This window comes from Buteo buteo, chromosome 8 (genome assembly GCF_964188355.1).
Source record: "Buteo buteo chromosome 8, bButBut1.hap1.1, whole genome shotgun sequence".
Lineage (NCBI taxonomy): Eukaryota > Metazoa > Chordata > Aves > Accipitriformes > Accipitridae > Buteo > Buteo buteo.
Genome location: NC_134178.1, coordinates 27691176 through 27709124, shown reverse-complemented (window position 1 = coordinate 27709124; position 17949 = coordinate 27691176). Strand labels below are relative to the sequence as shown.

Here is a 17949-nt window from a genome sequence, read left to right as displayed (position 1 = left end):
TCCTACTACAGCTGCATATAAATACTATTGCTCGCTTCCCTCAAGTTAATTTCTATGTTGACAATAGAGAAATAAGGGTGCTTTTTATTTAATATAGTTCATTTCATCATAGATATTAGTCAGCTATATGTTCTAAAATGACAGTTTGATTTGGTTTAACTTGCATGTTTTGAAGCTTTTTGAACTGTAAAGCTACAGTATGCACCAGAACAATGCTTTAGCTTCATGTTAATATTCAATACTATGCTCACAAATTGAATTAGAGCACTGCAACTCCCATAGTAAAGCTTCTTGGTATAAAATGTACAGCTTAGCGCAGATTTTATGCTATCAAACAGCTTTGCTGTGGCTTTGTTTACCAATTCTTCTATTTACAATATGTACCTTATGATGACATGTCAAAGGCAATTCTACTGGAGCAGCATTAGTAGAAGAAACTGCTGTATCTCTACTGAAAGTATAAAAGCTGTTGGTATTGGAAAAATGTATTAAAAGAGCTTGAAATTCAGTGTTGAAAAGGAACTTTTTGCTTCTGAGCTACAGCCCAGTGAATAAAAGGAAATATTCCATTTGGCTCAAGTGGACTTGGATTCAGGCTTCAAAATGGTGAATAGTAATTCAAAATGTTACTTCTGAATAAGGCTGTAGTAGACCACAGAACAGGGGCTGAGCTTTTATTAATTCTAGAGAGCAGCCTGTTCCTAGGGGAATTCTGCTGCAGGTTTAACTTAGTGCAGGCTGTGCTTCCAGAAACACTTCAGCAGTGATGTTGTCTTGCAGTAACATGAGTGCGCTTATTTTTCTCTTTACAGGAAAGTGAAAAAACCCCCTAACTTTGGGCAATTAATTAATGAGGAAAAAAACCCAGAGGAACTGTGTAAGTCATGTTTATGAAGTGAAAGGAAGAAGACAATGATAAAATTGTTTATTTTTTGTTTTCCATTGCTTCAGGTTTTTGGGGGAGAAAAGGGAGGCAGACAAGAGAAATAGTTCATTGAAATAGTTCAAGGGAAAAGACTAGAAATATGGATGGGAGAAATGATACAACCAGATTGCTAAAACCACCAGCTTGGTTAATCTTTTGAAGAGTATATTTTCATGGTCAGTAACATGATTTCATGTTTTCTGTTTATTTTAAGAAGGAGCAGTAGGAGCATATGCAAAGAGTAGAACAGAGCATCTTCATCAGAATAATTTTCTGTTGGGAATGAGGTTTGAAAATCAATATACCACAGAAGTACGAAGCATGATTTCCTTATTGGAAGCAGATTTTTTTTCCTCACACCTTAAGGTTCTCCTAATCTCTCCCATCAGTTTTTTCACTTTCTTCTTTCACTTCTTTTGTTTCAGTGTCTGTTTTCCTTCTTTCTTGTGTTCATATTTTTCCATTCCTTTTAAAAAATCAAGTTCTATGATAATTTGATCATTCAATATGTATATCCAATGGATAGCCAATATTTATACACTACATACTAGATCCTGAAGAATATTAAACATAGTTGGGTTAGCTTAAATGTCCACAGTCTTATCTTTCTTTGAGCAGAATATGTCTCTATGAGCCTTGTGCTAAGTACGATAGAAACACACTAAAAATGCAGGTATGTTTTTTTTTCTTGGCATATTTTTCAATTTTCAACTGTAAATGAAATTAAGTCAATGGGAGGACATTAGCAAGTAGACAAAACATTCTCGTTTGTGTGATTACATATATACATATGAAAGTGTGAAATTTTGCTTCTGAGGCTAAAATGTCACTCTTGGATTTGCAGGCTACTATACCCTTAGAAAGCTAGCTGTAGTCTGTACTGGCAGACCAGTGCCAGTTCCCAGCCTGTTAATGGCAAGGACTCTTTCTGTCTTACACAAACACACATACGTAAACCCTAAACCTAACACCACTGACATCAAAATCTGGTAAATCTTATTTCACTTATTTTTGCTTGGAGATATGCCTATGACACAGGTGCTGGCCAGCTCACAGATTTTAAATAGCTGCCTCAAATCTTCGCATCTCACCTTTCTATAATATCAACATATATTCCTTATCACTTAACTCACTAGCACCTAAAAATATTCCTGAAATGAAATGAGTTTGATGAATCATTGTGACAATTACTTCCTGCCCTTGACAATTAAGAGGATGGTGATTTTAGAAAACATTGGATTTGTGATACTAAGTCTATATTTGTTTGAAGACAAGTTTTTAAAGTGGTATAATGAAACTACTTCCTACTCATTGCATAAATGTTTAAGAAACCAAATTTTAAAGGAATAGCAGTGAGGGCTTCATTATGTGGCAGTTACTGCATTTCTGACAGCAAATGAGGATGTGGAAGGGGACAGCATGTAGCCCAAGCAAGGTTCTGGATAAAGGTGCTCAGGTGGGTCAGTAACTCCTAACAGCTGCCCCTGTCCTTCCTGATAGCAGCTCCCTGAGCTTTCTAGCCACTCCAAAAAGGCTCAAGCCCCTCTTAACAGCTCTGCAGAATTACTTAATCCTCACAGTCCCCTGTCATCCTTTTCAAAATCTCCTTTTCACCCTTCCAGGTTCTAGTCAGAGACCCTCCCAGCCCTCCTCTCACCCACTCCAAGGCTTGACTACAGTCTGGTTCTAATCAAGTCGTTTCCTGTGGGTAATTTGCTTTCTAACCATCCACTCCAAATCTCTTCCCACCTCAGAGCCTTCAGCTCTTGTGTCAGAGCTAGGCCATCCACGCATTGCTGAGCTCAAAGTTGTCTGTTCAGACGTTTGGTGCCAGAACCCAATACTGAACTGCCAACATCTGTGTGATGCTCACATTTGCCACGGACAGTGCAGTTCACCATCTTCCCTCAGAACCAACCCTGTTTCCCGTTCTCAGGTATAACCCTTGACTGGGGCGGGGAGAGGGGGAAGAAAAAAAATATCTGACTGGGGTCAAAATAAGAGGAAGCAAAAGTAGGACCATGGTAGCACTATCCCAGAGCATCTGTGTTCTGCTACATGTATCATCAACCTCTTTTCCTTCTCTTTCCCTGAATAGTCAAGTCCTGTCCTCTGTAGCCTACTTCCCACAGGGACAAGAACAGAGACCAGCTTTTTCTGCCATGGTGAGGTCCTCTAAAAGAGTTCCACCAAGGCTACAGAATCAAGTCATTCAAGGTAACAGGTTTTGTGGGGGATGATTTTGAACTGCCAATCTAAAGCTGTAAGTCTCTTCTCAGTACCCTCATTCAGACAGTCTCTCACAGCACGTTGTTTCATCTTTTCTCCAGAACACCTGTGCACAGAGGACTCTAGTTTCAAACTGTTTGCTCCTGCTTGGATGCAATTTCTGATCCACTATGGCCAGATCAGAGGAGTGTTTCTTAAATCCATCTATTCTCTCTTGTCTCCAAGAAGATACGTATTTGTACTTGTATTGAAAGATAAAGAAGATCATCTTTGAGGACTAATAATCCCCCCCCCCTCCCATTATTACAATATAATTAAAGTTCTGTAGTAATTCAGTTTTAAAGGAGGAAAACTCTATATGAACTGCCATTTCACCAGTCTAGCAGCACCTCCATTGGAGAAGACTTTAGTTGAAAAGGTCAAAAAAGAGATAAATGCAATATTGCATGGGATCAGCAGAGTCTCATCTCATGGCTATTTCACAGAGCATGTTTACCATTAAACACTGGAGTTATGAATTCAGTTAAATACAAACAAAAAGTTGAATATTAATTACTTTATTTTAGAACATATTTTCTAAGTTAATATAGTATATAATTGTGACTTAAATTCCTAGGAACTATATTGTAATGTTTTACCAAAGATATAGTTTTGTACTTTACTTAGTCGCAGAAGATAATTTAAACATTAAGTAGAAATATTTATTCTGGATACAAAACATTGGTCTGTTTGAGGACAACCTGATGTTGACTGAATTTTCAGTAGCTAGTGATTATAGTAGTGTTATCATACCCTAAGTTTCTGAGATAATTTAAAATAATTAAGAAAGCATTAAACCCATATACTATTAATTGTTTTGCTTTGAAACATTACATGTTATAGGCTTATTTAATGTCCTTCATGTTCAAAAAGAGAAGGAATTTCTAATCTAAATCATAAAGAAACCATTTTCTCAAGGTAAGATTATTCTGCAAAATCCTCACTTTCCTTCCTGAGAGCCCACAGTTTTAGGAAGAGGTTATAGAAAGACTAAAGTGAAGTGCACTGCCTTCTTTACAAGATGAACAAGAGGTACTTAAACCAAGTTGCCATTATATGCAGAGAACAGCTATACAAGTTGACGTCTTTGGGGTCTTATTGCTGGAGAAGTGTTAAATAGTTGGAGATTTAATTGCTGCACAGACAGAAAAAAGACCCTCTATTATGCTATCAATGGCAGGTGTGCCCCTTTATTATACTTTGTGCCACTGGGTTTTAAAAAATTCACATCTGTAGTGTTAGCAGTGTTCTGCAGACATGTTTATTCATAAACTTCCACCTGGCTGCATAGTTACTAAAAGGAATGAAACTGTTCTCATTTCCACCATTCTCACACTGGTGTATCTTCAATAGATTCAAGTTTTAGGTAATTTTATTCTAGACAGAATAAGAGAAGGATCAATTAAATGACTAAAAAATGAAACCTTATTTCCCAAGAGACAAAGAATTATCCCATCAATTAGTTTAAAAGATCACTGAAGACATCTCATCTTAATGTATACAAAGAAAATCATCCTTTCATGCATGTAATTCTGCTTAATATTATGTAATCAAAATTGGTACTGCAACTATTCCATTTATCATAAATGATTTCTAGGTTTTTCTTAAGATCTTTAGATACACATCCACATGCCAGATATTTCTACCTGTGTAGCCCTCACACCTGTTCACCTGTATGTCTGAAAACTACTACTGCTTTAAAATAAATAATCAGAAACTTGCATTTTAATTTTCATGCAGGTCCCACTCTGTATTTAGTTGAATTTTTTTTAATTTTTTACTTTTTATTTTTTTTAGATTGAAATACACATCTTCAACTGTTCTCTGACTCAGAAGGTAAGAAAAGGCTGAGTAAAAGGAATAGGTGGTTTGTTTAGTTTGCACTGTTTGGTTAGGTTTGAAGAAGTACTGATCAGCTGTAACTTTGTAGTTAAGTCCTAATTTGTATTCTGCTTTATTCCTGCTTAGGTAATGGAAAAATTTACCAGTTGTTTTGTGCAGACATCAAATTTGTGTGAGAAACTTCCTTGTTAAGTTTTGTTTGGTTTTTTAGCAGTACTTAAATTTGGAATCATAGTGTATGATTTCAATGTGGCTTTTACGAACAAGTGATTTCATAAATTGTCAGCTACATATCTGCTTAAATTGGGATTTAAGCATTTAAATGAACAATGAGAAGAACATACCAAAACAAACAGATAAAAATAATTTTTAAAAGAAGCTGTAAAGGATGCAGGATGCTTTCATGCACTTTCAGCTAGTACTAGTCGCTACTGAAAAGAGCAATCTGGATTTTTATTTCTTCTATTTATTTATTCCCAGACTAGTTTTAACTTGCATACACTTTACGTTAGCACATGGCCACCCAGACACTTCTGCTGAAACAAGAAGGGTGGGGTAGAAAGGTCATAAGAGCAAGCGGCAGCAACTGAGAGGTGTCAGGGACTGCTTCTCTTGATCTCAATCCTCTTGTATAATGTACAGGAAACTAGCCTTAATAGAGTGCTGTTAATAAGAAAAAGTACCTTTCAGAATTGGTACTTTATATCAACTCTGAATAGTTTGGTTTACCCTGTGGCTGTTTTAATATTTAAATTTAGCCAAATGTTTTTAAAATACTTCTATTTCACCAAATCAAGTTACTGAATCAATTACGGAGCTGCTGACCTCCTCATGCCTTGTTTTAGGTATCCATTATTTAAAAAGTCTTTAATCTGCAAACTAGCTTATATAGTTATAAATGTTTTTCTTTAATTTTCTTTTCCCTTGTGTGTAGAATAGGAAGGACATATCATTTGTGGAGAGCCTAGACAATTTCAAGGGCTAAACATTTTAACAATTATTTGTTGACTGAAAACTCTTACTAAATACTTATTTATGTATTTGCTTATAAAATACAACTCCATTTTATGCAGCTCAGTCTAAGTAATGCTTCAGAACTTTTTGTTTGTTTGTTTGGGTTGTTTTGGGTTTTTTTTTGTAACAATTCATGTCTGAGCTGTAATAGCTGAAGATATAATCAGGTCAACGTCTACATTACCTCTACAGTCTTCTGTTATATATATCCATACAAATCAGCAAATAGAAGTTAATCCTCCCATTGTGTTGGGAATTAATGAACATAGGTTTTTAGACCCATGTCAAATAAATCTTTACTGGTGAGATGTCAAAAAAGGGCAGTCATTAAATGGAGCTGTGATATTGAGCATTATTGGAGTTTCTACTTCTCATGGATATGTGCAGCACAGAGAACGTTGGAAGAGCAAATGATGTTTTGAACTGTGCATCACTACTGTATGAAATACATTAAAGAGTAATCAAAATCAGCTTACTCTGAAGCTAACTTCACTTCACCAAGGAGAGCTCAAAACAGGCAAAAGAAAACATATATGAATATCTGTGTGTTTATATACACTCACACACAAGTTTGAACTGTGCATTTATTTTTTATTTTTTTTTCAAAAGACAGAGGAATTGAAGCTAAAATCTGTGGTCAGCTAATCATTTTATAAAAAGCTTTTAATTGGATTGATATTGAAGATTTTTATTCCTCTTAGCTCTTTCAATGTAGAATTGAACAGATAATTGCATACAGTTAATTCACCAGCATTATTTATGCCATCATATAATCTAAATCTTTAATTTCAACTGTAATAAATTAAAGCTATATTTTATTGTGTATTTTGACCATGTGTTACTCTTGCGACAAATGAATAATTTCTTAATTAATTTTTAATACAACAGATAGTAATATTTTGTGATGATGGTTTCTTAGTAATAATATTTCATCTTAGAACGTAATTTGCCATTTTAGGTTTTCTTTATTGGGATATTCTTGACAGTTTGAATTGTCTAAAAGTGACATGCAAAGTTGAAAAATTGATTAAAATCACTGCTGTCTTCATTCTTCTGATTTTTTAAAATGTAATTTACTTTTCCTCATTTTTATAGTGTAATGATTTGTCACAAGTATAATGAAACAGAACTTCCATTACCTGTCTTCAATTCATATTAATTATTTTGTTGAATTTTGCATGGGTAATTGTGTTTTTACAAAAAGGAAAAAGAAAAGTAAGCCATATCCATTTTACTTTTCTTTAGAGTATACTGGAAGACCAAACACTGGAATATAGAATTTGTGAAACAGGGTACACTAAAATAGAAAAATAGTTTTGCATATCATATTCTGGGGTAGAATTCAGAAAATTCTGCATGCAAAAAAAAAATTTTATTTATTTTTTTTTTTTTACTTCACTGATGTCCAGAAGTACAAAGAATTGCAGCCTAAATTTTACAGTCTTCACCTGAGTTTCTCTCCCTTAATGTATGTTCACCCATTGCTAGTGCTGTCAAAGTATACACAGTCTTTATGCCTTGTAAGAGCTGCTTTGAGAAGAAGCTAAAGGAGATGTTTCAATTTTTGAGGAGAAGCTTAGTGGAAAAAAGGCATGGTAACGTCCCATTCCACCATGGAGGCACATCAAGATACCATTCAGTATCTCATTTTGATGACAGCTTCTAAGTTACTTTGAAGTAACTCATGGGATGCAGTAGGAAAGGAGAACGGGAAACGCAGTAGGAAAGGGTAACAGCTGGTGCAGTGAGGGTGAACTGTGCGATGTAGCACTGTCAGAAGCAGCACTCTTGTAAAGGTCCCTGCTTCGCACTAGAGGTATGACATAGCATCATGCTCTAGTTTGAAATTATCATTGGGACTTAAATAATTCAAGGGTAGCCTTGAGGAGAAAGGAAAAGATTAGAAATTAGACCAGATATCCCTGAATTATAATTTGTAAAGAGTTACGGAAACGTCATTGGAGAAAAATATAGTATCAAAGTTGCAGCCGCTTTACCCTTCATTCTCAGGCAGACAATAACACAGGAGAAATTAGGGCACTAGTTTCCATTTAAAATTACTATTAAAGAAAGTAGGTGTAGCTGATCATTAATGCAAAAAGGCAGATGAGCAGCAACATGTTATCAAGGAAACTCTGTCTTTACAGAAGGCATTTCTACTATTGTTATTTTAAAATGCAAGACCTGCTGTAAATCCCACAGAGATTCAAGTGCAGAAAAATTCTGTCCTTTATCCAGAATACTTTATTCACAGTTGTTATATGAAATGTTCCTGTATGGAAAGATCTCAATGGTCTTTTGTGTGTATTAATAGTACTTTTTTTATCTGTTGTTCCTCCTATCAACAGCTGATCACTTTGTCACAGCTATTCTCTAATACCCGTTCCTTGCCTTGTTTTCAAAAATATAAAACAAGACATAATCCAGTTACAAAAAGGACTGCAGAAAATATACCATAGTCCTAGGCTAAAGTTAATAAAACATTTTTACATAAGATTAGAGCGACCTTCCTCACCCACAACATCCATTAGCAATTGAGGGTGAAAGAGAGTCCATAGAATAATCTGATTTTTGCTAATGTTAGCTTTTTTGCTTTCTTAGACCGTCATTGTTCATTAATCTTTGACAATAAGATCAACAGCAGCTTACATAATTTTTGGCTTTTGGGAAATCATCTTTTTTTCCTTTTTTTTTCTTTTTTTTCCTCAATAATTTTTGCTACAGCAAATGAAATTTAGCCTTTCTTCCCTTATGCCAATAGTAATCAATACTTAATTCAAAGTTTATGATCATCTCAGTGTTTTTTCATGTTGCTAGAATTGAAACCAAAACGTAAAGAAACTTCATTGTTTCAAAGCAATTGAAAAATGCTGAGTAAATAAGCCCAGTGAATAAAGACTTTTTACCAGAAGATATTGGGAAGTAAAAAGGCAGCAGGACTCCAAATTGCTCTATTATATCCAACTAATATTCATCAGTTCAGGTACATGCAACTATATGAACTGAAAATTTTGTATATCCTTGAGAGAATACTATTAAAAACTCTGCTACAAAAGCAAGGGAGAGAGAAACTTTGTGGCACGGATAATTTTCCATTGTGAACTGAACTTTTTTAAGTGGCCGAGCCGACAACGTCATTGTGTTGCATTTATTATAATAGTATTATTATAGTACTTATTATAATAAATATTTATTAGTCTTACTCTTTTAATAGTGTAACATGAACTTTAGGCAAACTCTTTACTATTCTGGCATACTGCATGATGGCAACTGTCATCCATGAACTACAATGCAAGAGGGTCACTGTGATGGTTATGTCTCTTTCCTCATGACCTAAGCAAATAATTTATGGAAAATAATGCATTTTCCAATCTTTCCTTCTCTTCCTGATTATCAATGTCAGTTGAGCAGATCATGATTTTCTTGGCATATTTGTTGTTCTAAATTATAGCACAGTTTATCTGTCATTGTGGTTGAAAGGTGCCTGTCATTCATTTCTGTCATTCATAGCACGGAGTTTCAATCCTTAATTTTGTTTGGAAAATTTTATTCCTATTATGAAATAGGAATAAATGTGTTTTAAAAGTTCTGGGAAAACAGCAGTGCATATTTTGCTCACTTTGATATTTGAGGAAGGGAAAATTGTGATGTTTGCTTACTTGAATGTTTTGAAAGTGCCCAAAGCATGATCTTTCCATTTTCTTTTGTTCAGATGTCCTGAAAATTTCTATATTGAGCCACCACGCACACAGACTGTGGGTTTTCTTCACTGGGATACAGTGTTACCTGAGATTTGCTGGGAGAAAGAAGGTGAGGAGGTCTGGAAGGAACACAGACTATATTCCCGGTTTCAATTTGCCAACAATACACCATCCCAGGTAAGAGAAAATCTCCAAATCTACAAAGTGAAAATCCAGATTGTCCATAAGGTGGTTTGCTGCAAATTCAAGTTTTACTGAAATGATTCACAAAAAAAGTTATTCAAGCTAGCTGGACAAATCACATGGAATCAGGAAGAAAAGTTTGCTTTCCCTAGTGCAAATTTGAAAGATGAGCTAAATCTAAAATATCACACTAAATATTTCCCGAGTAGACCTTACATTTCTGTTTGTTTGTGTGTTTTTTATGTGTTTGTTTTTGTTGTTTTTCTTGACTACATTAGCCTCCAGAAGGCTTCAGGGTCCTGCTGTGCAAATGCAAAGGCCAGAAGTGGAAAGAGCCCTGTGCTGTAGCTGTGCAAGGGGCGAATGGCTCCTGCCCCAGAGAGCTCCCAGGGGGAGACTGAGATATGTAGTAGCAAGGAGAGTAGCAGGAGTTACTTTGATGAGGTGGAGACAAAGTCAAGACAGTGACTCAAAACTGAGAAAGTTAAGCAGAATTCTTGCTTTTCAATGTTTTTATGCTTAATTTTCTATGTGAGTAATTGGTATGACAATGTCTGCCTTTTAAGCTCCTTGTTTGAAAATCAGTCTGAGATGTGCTGCTGAATGAATTTAGTGCAAGGAACTCTTTTTTTCTTATCATATAAGCAGATATCTCAGCTTTCTGATAAAGATACTCATGTTTAGATGTTTAAAACAGCCTGTGAAAATTGCCTAGTATTTGATGAATGTAATAGAGTTTCCTTGGAATTCCTGTGAATAAATTAATTTGCTTGAGTATTCATGTAAAACAATTACAAAACTGAAACAACTACAGAACGAGTATTTTATTGATATGGAAATCTGTGAAAATTCTTATTGCAAGATCACATTTGTTGCTCTTGTTTTTTGATTGCCTGTGGGTTTACCTAAGCCATTTCTTTTTTAAAGAGTTTTCTAGCATATTTAGTATTTAAAAATGCTAGGTTGTAAAAAGCATAGAGTCATAATTCTTTGATTATAAACTTCATCATAGTGTCACAGAAGCTAGCAGAGCTATTCCACTTTGCAACAGCTGACAATCAAATATACACATGAACCCTTGTTTATCTTGAATGATGAGAGTAGACCTCAGAATTATAGCAGGTAAGCAGGTCCATGCTGTGCAGTTAAGCTGCATGAATCTCACTTTGCATTGCCAGATCTACTTTCCGTGTAACATTTCTGGTAGGCTTGAACATTCTGACACTTTTATACAAAAATCCAATAGCAATGTAAAATTTAATTTCCTGCTGTTCTGAAGTAGTTTGCAATGCCTGTAATTGCCTTCTATTTCTATGGAACTTCTTAGAGACCTAAAAGTCTCATTTAGATTTGCTGTTTGTCATTTGTGTAGATTTAATTTATCTTGTTTCTGTAGACTATAGAGCTAGCAAAATCCAGTTTTGATTTTTTACTTTTTTTTTTTACTGTAACAACATATGCAATGCCCTTACAGCATAGGTTTTAAATTAGCTTAATTAAATATAACAGAGGAAAAAAAAATAATTCTTGTTATATGGTAGTTAATGTCTTCTTGCCTGGTAAATTGTTACCTTGTTTTCCCTAAAACAAAAAATGTCTCTGCTGTCTGCAGTACATATGACATGTCACTGAAAGCATAACCACAGTATATGCCCTTTATGCCTCCGTAAGAGAGATGCTCCAAGGACCATTTCTTCATGTTTGGTACTGAGCTCTATGAAAATACTGCTAATTATTGCTGACCTTGTCTGTGACACTATGAATTCAATGAGACACTTTCAAGCAAAAACTGAGCAACAAGCTGTATCATTACACATCTCTTACCCTCCTCCTTTGGATACTGGGGGAGAGGACTAAAGCCATAACACATTTGGAAGGCATTGTGTGTGACCTGTGAACCTTGTAGTTAATCTCTGTTGTCTGAGGAGCAATGAAAAACCTCTCACAACCTGTATTTTCTTAGCCGATATCACTATATACAATAGCTAAAACATTATATACAATATTTTCTGCTCTTTGACTCTGGAGAAAAAGGTCTATGAGGAGAAAGAGAAAGTGAAGACAGTATTATAAAACTAATTAGTCATATAATTGCAACTTCCGTTGCCCAGGCAAGCAGTAGGTATCATCAATAGTAAATGTTGCTAATCATTAAATTTTTTTGTCACAAGGCTATATATTGGATTTTTCATTTGTCTTTCCATAGCTATTGTATAAACAATACAAAGCACTCTTGGTTCTGCTCCCCCCCCCCAGTTTTAAAAGAGATTTACTAATTAGATAGTTTGTGGCATTAGGGCAAGTCTGGGGATTTTTCATTCTTTGAAAAAAAATGCAGCTCTTTTGCAATCTCTGCGTCCTTGGAGACTGTTGAGAAGGTTATCCCTATCAGTTTAGCAGCTTTTCAAATGTTTATAGCAGGGTTTGTTGGTTGTTGGGTTTGTTTTTTTTTTTATTTTACTCTTCAATTATAATCTTCTCCTGTCCTTTCTGTAGTAGAATTGTATTATATTCTTTTTGTTCATATTTTTTCAGTGGTTGAGGTTATCATTATGCTATTGCAAAACAACATGTAATAGCATTGATTATTAACTCATGCATGAAAATATAAAGCTTACTTTGTTCTTCTTTAAAAGGTATTTTGAGACCATGTGAGCCTTGACTGATGTTCAGTAGCATTCTTTCTGATCAGACTGGTTAATTTCAGTAGGGCCACGTGATACAGAAATCAACAGAGGGTTCAAAACCTGGATTTTATAACTATAGGTGGTATTTTACTCCAAGCAAAAAATAGCTTCATATGGCTAGACTTCCACTAGACACATTAGATTGTAGCATGAATGATCTTGCTCTAACTTACTGATAACATTGATAAGCTCAAGCCTTAAACACATAATAAATTTTTTTCTACTTAATTTTAATTTTTTTTTATAGTTAGGGAATGTTTGGTTGCCCAGCTGCACTTTGTATTCAGTTGGGAGGTTTGGGTTGAGTATTTCAAAGCATACACATGAAGACACACAGGCACACACAAAACCCACACCTATATGTAAAATATATATCTATAGTATATATTTTACATATATTTATAAATATATGGTAGTATATATTTATAACATGAAGTTTTGTAATGTCTTTGAGCTCGGTAGTGTATGTCTTTCACAGAGGAGTAAAGTGAAACACATTTCATTAAATTTTTTTGAAAACTTATAACAGATTTTGCTTGCTTACGATTTGGGTCTCCAACAGGAGGTTCACCAGCTGTGATTTTTCAGTAACATAAAGAATATATAGCTTTTCTTGACTTCACATATGAAAGGAGTGCTCTCAAAAACCTATGAAAGTCAGCATGAGGAAGATAGTTTCAAGAATACAGTGACAGGCTCCAACACAGTGACAGTTTAGACAGTGCTGGTGTCTTCAGGGTGTAGTGCATTAATAGCAAGATTGTGTCTTGACCTGAAATTTCTGAGGTCAAATTTTCAATGTTCCATCTACAAGAAATTTGCAAAGAGACTATTTTAAAATATGGACTATTGCTGATTATTTAATAAGTGATGCACATTATTTCAGGTTTTACTTAAACAAGTAACCCACAAACGGAATTTTGAAAAATTACTTTTTTTACATTAATGCTTTTGACAATGATGTCTTATTAATATGTAAATAAACCCCCTCTAATTTTGTTTTACTTCTTGCTTTTTAAATACAATAAAAATACACAAAATTTCTGCGGTTTACTTTTCTCATTTTGACTAGTTTTGCCCAGGAATTCTGCCTTTCAGTCACCACAGTCTTAAGATGGGGGACTAACCTCTTCCTCTCTCCTCCTTCTCCAGTTCAGCGATTGCATGTACTACCTTCAACAGTTCTCTGTTGATCTAAAAATCTCATGACTTTAGTAGGAACAGGAATTTATAATCAAGTGCTTAATCAGCAAGTTTCCATGAATGTTCCTGTTCTTTTTGCAGGAAATCATAATACAGCATGGCAAGGTCTTGATGGAACCATATAACACTACTACTAGTACTACTACCACCACCAAGAACCTTTATCCAAAAAATAAATTTGAAAAATTAAGATATCAATTTCATTTAAAGCTAACCTTATTCAGCAGAAATATTGTCCCCTGCTTTCTCATCCCTCTGCAGCTATTTGTGTATTCTCTAGCACTAGCCTTGGACCAAAACTAGGACTTATTGATTTTATGGTAATGAGAATAATCTGACTGGCCTTTTGTGTTATACAACTACAAAAAGAAAATAAATTCTTCCTCACACATCATAATACGCCTTCACATTCTTTAGGAGATTTTAATGTGGACATGGCCTTTTAGCCTCATAAAATATATTCTTGGACAGTTAGGTTTGTGTTTACCTAAAATTATGGTTTGGGTTTTTTTTTTTACACTGATTATCCCATATCCTATTATGGTATTTCTCTTAAGCAAATATATTGAGAGTATTAAAGCTCTCTGTCTCATCTCAAGGTTGTTATTTGACAAAGGATTCTAATAGCCAAACCTTTCCCATTACAGCAAAAGTAGATTAAATGAATGGTCAGCTCTTCCATTTAAGAAATTAATTAAAAAAAAAAAAAAAATCTATGAGTTAGACAAAGTGCCACCCACAGTGTGTTGGTTTTTTTCTTACAATGCGATGACTCATTTATATTGTCTTTTGATTGGTCATTTACTGGCAGCTGAAGTATGTTTTCAGATCTTTTGTATAGATTTAATCTTGTGATGGAAATCATATTTGTTTGACAGTAGTAATTTAGAATCATTGCTCTTTCAAGAACAGCTCTAAGCTTTTTAGCTTTAAATAAGTTTTGTTATTCTTTTAATTTATGATATATTTAAGTGGTTTTGCATGAAGACAGCCTCTACCGAAATTAATGTGTACAATAAGTTATTCTCTTGAAGTACAACAATGAAATATTTTGCATTCAATATATGGGACAAAAATGCATTTAAAATAATTCCATTATTCTTTCTCTCTCTTACAAATAAACACACCAATACAAACACAATGAATATAAATATACATGATGATAGAAAAATTTCTGTTTAACATATAATACATTCTAATGTACAGTATGTTATAAAATTAACCCATAATTTAAGAAAAGAAACTTCTGATAATGAAGGCAGATCTTTTTTCCAAACCCAGATGGAGTTGCCGATCCTTGATCTTATAAATTACTGATAAATAAACAAGTACTTTTGAAATTTTCCACATCAGCTCCACAATCTGAAAAGAAATACATATTTTTTTCTAGGTTTGGTAGAGAAAGTGCTAATTATGAATTTGCTAGAATTCAGATACATCTTACAATAATTTATTTTCTTTCAGTTTATTATCTTTTCTGTAACTATGGTGTCCTATAACATTACTGTTTGTTTCCTATGGAAAGAGTAAAGGTTTATTTATGTCCCTCTTACTTATTGAGAAATAACATTTTTTAAGGCATCTGCTTCTCAGTAATGGAAACTGAACTGCCAGTCTGAAAGGATTCCCAAAGTTACTGTGGAAGAGATGCAGTATCTGTGATGTCCACGCCACTGTAATTGTAAATGTAAACGCTGAAAAGCTGAACACAAGCTCTCTTACATGTGTAGTGAATTTGTCTTCACTAGAGACCCATGTACCCCCACTGGGTCTGTTCCTGAATCTGCTGTGCATTTGCACAGGTACTGACAACACCGAACACCCTTATGCCATTCCTAGCACAGGAATTATTTTTTTGCTAGTGGCATGCCTACAATGATTATATTCTTTATATTCTTTTCACAACCCACAATTAAAAGAAAAGCATGTTTATTTTTTCTTCTGTTGAAACCTTTGCTTGTTACTTATTCTGTAGCCTGAGAAACTGAAGATAGAAGTTTTTTTCACAGGCAGCTGTTACAGCATTGTGGTGGGTTGACCCAGGCTCAACACCAGGTGCTCACCTGACCCCTCCCTTCTTCCTGGGCTCATCTTTACTCCTGATTTTCTCTACCTCCTCCAGGGGAATGGGGGTTGCAGTCTGTTGACCACACATTGCCTCTGCTGCTCCTTCCTCCTCAGGGGCAGGACTGCTCACACTCTTCCCCTGCTCCAGCATGGGGTCCCTCCCATGGGAGACAGTCCTCCACAAACTTCTCCAACATGAGTCCCTCCCACGGGCTGCAGTTCTTCACAAACTGCTCCAGCGTGTGTCCCTTCCATGGGCTGCAGTCCTTCAGTAGCACACTGCTCCAGCATGGGTCCCCCCGCGGGGTCACAAGTCCTGCCAGAAAACCTACTCCAGCATGGGCTTCTCTCTCCACAGGGCCACAGGTCCTGCCAGGAGCTTCCTCCAGCACAGGCTTCCCACAGGGTCACAGCCTCCTTCGGGCACACACCTGCTCTGGTGTGGTGTCCTCCACGGGCTGCAGGTGGATATCTGCTCCACCATGGACCTCCATGGGCTGCAGGGGGACAGCCTGCCTCACCAGGGTCTTCCCCATGGGCTGCAGGGGAATCTCTGCTCCAGCACCTGGAGCATCTCCTCCCCCTCCTTCTTCACTGACCTGGGGGTCTGCAGGGTTGGTTCTCTCACATGTTCTCACTCCTCTCTCTGGCTACAGTTTCTGTGCTGCCAGAACTTTTTCCCCTTCTTAAATATGTTATCCCAGAGGTGTTATCACCACCGTCACTGACAGGCTCGGCCTTGGCCAGTGGCAGGTCCACCTTGGAGCTGGCTGGCATTGGCTCTATCGGACACAGGAGAAGCTTCCAGCAGCTTCTCTCAGAAGTCACCCCTGCAGCCCCCCCATTACCAAAACCTTGCCATGCGAACCCGATACAAGTATCTTTTAAAGCATCTAGCAATTTGAAGACTCTCCAGTCCAAATGAACCATTAGCGTGTTTTGTGCAACTGTGGGACACAGACAGACCTGTACCACCTATCTGTATGGAATTAAATTTTACTTTCTATACAACCAGTTCAGTTCAGAGATGTGAAAGCTAATTCCCTTAGGTGTTCTGAATCACTCTGTCCCCCTTAACCCTATAAACTCTTACCTACACCTTCTACAGGCAAACAATGTGAATAACTTTTAAGTGTTACATTTGATGGGGAACAGGTGTACCTATTTCTCAATAGAAGCCAGTCTTTCTGCAGACTCTGTAAGATATTCTCCAAGCAAGAGCTCTTTACAACACATAAACACATGCACCCAAAAATACAATATTTAATTCCAGTGTGTTAAGATTTTTTGCTTTTTCATCTGTCTCATTCTTAGCATTTTTGAAGTCTCCTCCTGGATAGCACTGTTATTGGCAAGGTTACTGCAAATAGTAAACAAGAGTTGTACACAAGCCATTATGTTTTCTCTGTTCTTCTTACCTATTTTTCTCCATTTCGCTTCTCCTTCTGCCCTTGTTAACATTCACAATAAAAGAAGGCAGAATCTTCTAATTAGTTTTTGCAATCTAACACACTTTAATCATGTGATTTGTCCCTCACCTGTGGTAACCTGGGATTTCAAAGAAGCAAAAGGCTCTGAGTTCTTATTCACTACACTTGAACAAGGTGAGACTTTCTTTAATTAGACAGAAGTGAGCATGGATGGAAAGATAGATGTTGTTTGACTTATACAGACTTAACAGATGAGGTCTGCTCAGTGTATTACTAAACGTTTTTTTATCTGAGGCCAAAGATTTTTCCTTTATTGCTTAATCCTTATCAGCTTCAGAGCTGAGCACTGAAGAAATGTGATATAGTAAGTGAACCAGGGTAGGGGAGATACAGGTAAAACTTGCAACTTTTACAGTTCTGTTGGCTGCTTAAACTTGAAAAGTAGACCTTGACTTTTCCTCCCTCAGATAATATCCAGAGAGCATCTCAGCACAAATTCTACCTTAACACATGACTAGGTCATGCTGAAATGATGAGGGAGGTTTTACTTTATTAAACAAGCAACAATTTCACCAGGTAAAACTTATTCTGAAGAGCTTAGATGATTTTTGAAATTGCTTGGTGAATTT

General features: G+C 35.9%; 1 long non-coding RNA gene across 1 annotated transcript; it reads left to right on the top strand.

Annotated features, from left to right (window-relative positions):
* Positions 1-807: 807 nt before the first annotated feature.
* On the top strand, positions 808-9847 carry LOC142034029 (uncharacterized). Its single transcript, XR_012651434.1, has 3 exons — positions 808-877; positions 4991-5029; positions 9762-9847. It is a non-coding gene; the product is annotated as an uncharacterized LOC142034029 (long non-coding RNA).
* The last annotated feature ends 8102 nt before the right edge of the window (positions 9848-17949 follow it).